The sequence below is a fragment of the Argopecten irradians genome, chromosome 9 (assembly GCF_041381155.1).
Source record: "Argopecten irradians isolate NY chromosome 9, Ai_NY, whole genome shotgun sequence".
Lineage (NCBI taxonomy): Eukaryota > Metazoa > Mollusca > Bivalvia > Pectinida > Pectinidae > Argopecten > Argopecten irradians.
In genome coordinates, this window is record NC_091142.1 from 2,355,990 (window position 1) to 2,363,123 (window position 7,134).

At 38.1% G+C, this 7,134-nt stretch overlaps 1 pseudogene; it reads right to left on the reverse strand.

The window, feature by feature from the left end:
• Positions 1 to 519: 519 nt before the first annotated feature.
• LOC138331159 (uncharacterized) lies at positions 520 to 1,835 on the reverse strand (annotated as a pseudogene).
• Between the last annotated feature and the right edge of the window lie 5,299 nt (positions 1,836 to 7,134).

Genomic DNA, 7,134 nt, shown 5'->3' on the forward strand with positions numbered 1-7,134 from the left:
TGATATGATAGTATTGCTTAGCAATTTCAAATGGTGGAAATGAAACCACGATCCGTAGGGGATTTTCCCCATAATGGTACTAAAACACGCGCTCTTTGTAGTCAAACGTAGTGAAACAAGTCACGTGCTTATACCTCATTCATGCCATTGGCCGAAATAAATTATGTAATTGTATTATTGGTAACTAGTGATCACATGATTTGTGTTTACTTCAAAATATAGTGATTTCTCTGACCTGGTATTTAGTAAATATAATTTGGCCTTGTGTTATGTGTATCTGTTCTGAAACCTAAAGCAGGTAATTATATATATAAATATGAATTTAGAATTCTACGAATTTAGCCGGGAGTAGCCGATCTTCGTTGATCCTAGATTAGACGGTTTCAAGTTTTTATTTTCCAAATGCAATACATAAATACATAATGCAATAATCATTGTTATGTTTCAAGATGGCGGAGGATAATTCCGATATACTTCATTACAAATTAAACAAATTGACTAATACATGAGTATGATATACTACTGCAGATTAATGAGAATTTTCCTTTTTTCTGTTGCCTGGATCAAATATTTCCCAACAAATTTAAGCTCTTTACATTTTTAGATGAAAAAATATAATTAATTTATATACGCTTGGGTGTTTGTGGTAATAAGATTTTATAAACTTTTTACGTTACTCAGAATAAGCAGGACATTGTAATACAAAATACATTTCATCTTCTATATCATTCTTGTCACAAACAGTACAAAGTCTATCGCCTCTGGGAACGGCGTTATAACGGCCAGCTTCAATATGCAGATAGTGGGCTTGCATGCGATATTTACTCAATATTTGTTTAGTTTTAGAATTCAAAGGCTTCTTTAAATAAAATTGAATTTCAAAGTTATCAACAAGATGTTTATAAATGCGCAACGCAGTTCCTGAATAAATATATCATGCAAGCGCTGTGAATACAATTCCAAAAAGCGTTTGTAATTATCTACATTCTGAGCAATCCAAATATTGTTGAAACCACATCTACCTAAATCATTTTTTACATCATACAACAAATTTAATTTATAATTGGGCTTTTTGATAATGAGCTCAAATAGAGCATTATAGTATGACTTTAAAATACAGTTATCTGTTCTTAATAGCTTTAACCAATATTCCATCACCATTATTTTACGCTGTATATGTAAAGTAAACCTACTAGTCTCAAAATACACCATAGAACTATTGACTGTTTTTTCACATTCAATAAACTCTTCAGGAATAAAAGATGTACAGATTCAATCTTAGGTGCTGGGTGAGAGCCCCATACCTCGCAACAGTAATTAAGCACACATGAAACATAAGTATCAAATAAGGATAATTTTGTTTCATCATTAAGCATATATTTTTTCATTCTACTATTAAGGAGATAGTATGACTTTCTTCCTTGTGATGCTAGAGTATTAAGCGCTAGAGTAAATCTCCCATTATAACTGAAAACTAGCCCCAAATAACAAAAATTATCAACAATATCTATAGCCCTTCCTTGAAAGGTCCAGTACTCATCAGCCTGTAGGCGTTTACTTTTTCTAAAAACAACTATTTTGGTTTTATCTATATTAATAGATAAACTCCATTTATTTGCATAATTTTGCAGACAATCCAACATATTTTGCAGGTCATTAGCATCTTCAGTAAACAAAACTGTATCGTCAGCATACATAAGTATGAACAAATTTAAAAGTTGCTATTGATAGCTTTGACAATCGGAGTTTATCAATTTACTTTCTATATCATTAACAAAAAGAGAATAAAGTATCGGAGACAAAGATTCCCCTTGTAAGAGTCCGACATTTAACATTGCAGATAATTTTCCACTTAATTTAGTACATGATTTACCATTATCATAAATTGATATAATCACTTTCAACAATCTGTGGTTCCCGACTTTGTAAGTACAACCACTTCCCGGGAGGTTTATCATCCCAAAGGTTGAACAAATATTATATTTTGTACATGGCCACTACCTTTCCGAAACGGCTTTTATTTTTTTTAAATGGGAAAGTAAAACGAGATCGATAATTTTGTAGAGGTGCAAAAGTTATTAATTTACAGATAATACTACAGGTATCATCACCTTCTGAACAATTTGTTTTAAAACAAATAAAATGTTAATTTTCATAACGCGGGTCATCTTATGTTTCCCGTCGTCGTCCTAAATACCGCGCGGTAGTTGACTATCACTTCGCCAGACGGCAAAACAGCGAAATAACTCTTCACTCTTATCAAACATTTCGCAGGGAATCTTGCATATATTTGGTGTTGTAACCTCATCTTATGCCATCGATATATATTTTCTGAATGTGTTTATGTTTTTAAGAAACATTTATGTAACGTACCGGCGGGGGTTGTTACCAAGATATACCTGGGTCCCTATTATGAATTACCAACTATACTACAGCAGCCAATATATACAGATAAGCTAGGTCACAACCAGCAACACTAGTCAATGAGCTATGTACAATACACGTTATAAGCACAATACGACAGAGTACCTCTCTGTACTACAATGAACTAGATGAAGGGAGACAACTCCTATAACAATAGAGTGCAACACACTCAGTGCTGATCACGGCCCTTCACATCAACAAATATAACGACTGCCTGTCGTTAAACGTGTACACCGACACACTACCCCTGCTCGATTCGTCAAGAGCGGGCGGCCGCCGGCGACCCGGCGAGGCGGCTAAGTCACTCGATTCAAAGAAAAAATGCGCCGGTGGCGCGACCGGCGTACGCCGGATCAGCCGGTTTTGATTCACCGGCTAATACCGGCGCAAGATGGCGGAATGAGGGTTAGATATTTGTTGACGAAACTCTCTTTAAGCAAAACTCATTCCGTTCAGACATAAATTCTCCAAACATTGTGATTTTCTTGTTGTATTCATTAACGGACAGGAATTGAAACCTCTTTTGATACGCTAAGGTATGTAGATATCCATTTATGAAGCGAATACATCGAAACGAGCGGTGATGTATAGACTTAGATGTATGTACCCCAGGCGTTTGGCTCTATAGATATTTTTTCTCTATATAATGTAATACATACGGTGTCACAGCGTTTTATATCAAATGCCTGTGTATATTCATTCTATTAGTGTGATTATAATAAAATTTGTAAATATAATGTATATAAAAATTGAATGTTTTATTCCAAGTATATTAAATTTCAATGACTTCTCTTGGACTGCTTATCAATAACATTAAAAACAGATTTAAGATTTACACTTTCGAAAACAACACATTTAAAGTTCTAATGAATCGTTTTCGTCAAACACATGTAATTCAGAGTGTAACATAAGAAAATAGATTTATGTGTACAGTATTATACCTACATGTACATTGTAAATACATAATTCAGAAAGAATGCTCAAAAGTGAATATGATTGTACGGGCATTCTGTTAATTCCTATATCATGACATGAGATAAAGAATTCTACTGGTGACATGTAGTAAGAAATAAACATTGCCACACCAGGGTATCAGTTTAAACCCAGTTTGTTACTAGTAAGATAACTCATGCTTTACTAACCAGTGCTTCAGCGATCTCCTGAATTTTAGTTAGAATAAATAATGATTGGTGTGTGGCTAATTGCAACAATGCAAGGAGCGACAGTGCTTGGAGCGACAAAAAACCTTGCCGATATCACGCGACTGTGCGATAAAACAATCATGTCGCTCTGTCGCATTAGCGAGAAAATAAAATTTGTCGCACCGACACTCCGACAGTGTATTTTTGTTGCTATGTCACTCCGCGCATTATCTCACTGTTGCTTCGCGTACTGTCTTGTGATGTGAAATTAAATTCCAAGCTGTAATGCTAGAAAATTATGTCTTATTATATGTATATAATTCTACAACACAAATTACAATGCATCATACATTGCATCAAATGTGGATTACTATCGGAACGCACGGAGCGATTTTGTGAGGAGCGGCAATGCGACATGGCCGAAATAGGCCATCACATATGTTTTCTATTTCAACACAAGAGATTAATGCAGTTTGATGCAATTTCTTATATTTTTTCTTTTGGAATAAAACAACATACACGTGTATATTATACAGAGTAGCACGCATGATGAATAAAAACTAAGAAGGGGGGGGGGGTCATTTTCCAATAGGCGAACAACAAAACAATAACATTAGCCAGTCATGGTGTCCTATTAATATTAAACTCTAATGATTTATGAATTTCTTAAAGTTCTTGGCCCAGTAATGAAAAATAGGAATATTTGAATGCTAAATTTCTTATTGGCAATATCGCTTTTTTCCAAATACGCATTGATCAACTTGAATTCAGTCTTTGATTGTGTTTGATGTAAAACTTCAAATATAACTAAAGCTCTGAAAAAATGTTCGCCATGATGGAATACGCCGGTTATGCTTGTTTTGCCAGATCGCCCGGTCGTCGCCCGGTCACGTGACCGGCGTACGCCAGTAGCCGCTTTTCAGAACGAATCGAGCAGGGGTACTGTTAGCTCGTAGCCCGCTGACTGCGAGCGTGTCGCCAACACTAACACAGCTAGCTGTTACCAGCCCTACTCACGACTACCTATGTCGTGAGTGTTCACGACTACCTAGCTAGTAGTCGTGAGCTGATGTCGCGAGTTACTCGCGACCTTTTGTCGATATGTGTGTACCACCCTACGTATAGCTAAGAGCTGCAAAGCTCTAACCTCAACAGCTATACAATACGACTACTGGTCCTGTCGCTCGGTATGACACTGATCAAGGCAAGACTTATTCAGCCACTTCTATCTTTCAGTGCCACTACCTACTACCTTGTCGATGTTAACAGCTCGACGTTCAGGACCAAGAGGTGAACAATCCGCCAGCTCGCTCCCTTTTATACTGCGCGAGAAAGCAGCGCTACTAGCGGCAATCATCGTAATTATCTCGGAACTCCTCGGGTTTAATTAACGTATTAGAGGTGTTCGCTACATTAAAGTCACCGAAACGCTTACACTGTATACTGCCACGACAGTGAAGCGTCTGCCTAACGTTAACAATAACAACACACGTACAGCGAAGCACAAGTGTTACACATGACATAGCGGTAAGGCCTATTTTCGCCACACTACCCACGCCTCCGAAAAACAATCGACCTAGCTTGCAAAACAACATACATTAAGTATGATACCAACGAACTATATACAACTATTTACAACCATCTTCACCACGATATGTACCTCTGATAAGTATTTCCTGGACAGTGCTCGAGGAATCAGAAGTAAAGAATCCCTTGCTCATAAGCCAATATGTTTTTGCAAAGTCAGAGTGCCCCGCTGGTGGGCGTCTCGCTCGCCCTGTCCGCCTTCAGGTTACTAGCGTGTCCTCATCCTTCTCACTATCTGATGAGGTGTTGTCTGCCAACTCGCCTGAAGAGTTCTGCATATGGCATGTCTCATGTGATGTTGTAGCATCTTCTATGGAACAACTCTCATCGACCTGGACCTTTGCATCCTTCAGTCCATTACGCTCCTTGGCACTCTCCCCTTGAAGAATCTGCATCTGTCTTCGTTTCAGCCGGTCTGCATGTACCACTTGAGACTTCCCTTTGCGACCACAACGTACCCTATATGTTACATCAGTCAATTTGGATAGTACTTTAAATGGTCCACGCCATCTGCATGCCAATTTCGGACTCAGTCCTGATTTCACATTGGGAAAGAACACAAAGACTTCATCACCTGGTTTAAACTTTTCCCAAGACAGTTTGTTGTTATGATTCCTCTTCTGTCTCTGCATAGCTCCCTTCTTGTGATCTCTCACTAGTTGATGGGCGTCCTCCATGGTTTCCTGAAGTTGCCAAGCCCACTGGTTCTGAGGGATAGCTTTCATGCCTCTGGGGATGGCATACTGGATATCCAGAGGAGTGCTAGTTTCTCTGCCAAGCATCATGAAGTTTGGAGTACTTGACGTGGTCTCGTGTTCTGCTGACCTGTACGCCATCATGACATAGGGAAGATGTTGGTCCCAATCAGTTTGATGTTCATTTACTACTGTTCTTAGCATGGATATCAATGTTCCATCTCGCTGAACAAAGCACTCTCAAATTGGACTCCCTGGTCGGAGTGTATCATGTTTGGAACACCGAAGCGGCATATGACCTCCTCTACCAGTACTCGAGCTACAGTTTGACCCTCAATGTTCGGTAGAGCGTGACTTTCGGTCCATTTAGTATAATAGTCCGAAATTACCAAAAAGGGTCTGTTCCCATGATCAGTTTCAGACAGCTCACACAAAATGTCTATTGCTATGCGCTCCATAGGAAGTCCAGTTTCAACTACCTGCATAGGAGCTCTCTTTGTCTGGTTAGGAGTTTTGCCTCTACAACACTGTAGGCAACCGACAACATTGCGCTTCACATCAGCCTGAATCCCCGGCCAGTAATAGGACTGCCTGATCTTTGCAAGTGTTTTTCTCAACCCCAGGTGTCCTGCAGCCTTATTGTCATGGGTATGCTCTAATGCAGTTCGTCTTTCCGATTTGGGAAGGACAACTTGTGAGGTCCCATTAGGACTTTTCCTATATAGCAGGTTATCTTCCAAGGATAATAGTGGAGCAGATAAGTGCAGAAATATGGCCAAATTGTGCACATTATGATAAAAGCATGAAACTTGGCACAAATGAAGTTTAGGCCAAAAGAAAACTTTTTGGCCTCTGGGCCATCGCGAATTAGCCTTATGACGTCACTGGCGGCCATTTTCCAAGATGGCGGCCAAATTTTTCAAAAACCTCAATTTAGATCAATAATAAGCAATGTTTCTGATTTTTTTCCCTTTATTAATTTCTAAATGATGTATGAATGAAAAAAAACCATTTGCGACATTAATTTTTTAAAATTGATAGAAGTTGAAGAAATTTTATATCAATCTGACGTCATTGGGCGCCATTTTCTAAGATGGCCGCCAAGTTTTTTCAAAAACCTCCATTTAGATCAATGGCAAGCGATTTTTATTCATTTTTTTTCATTTTAAACAACCCTTATTGAAGTATGAATGAAAAATAAAATATTTGCAACACTTATTAAAAAAAAGTAATAGGATTTTAAAAAAAATGTTTTATCTATTTGACGTCATTAGGTGTCATTTTCC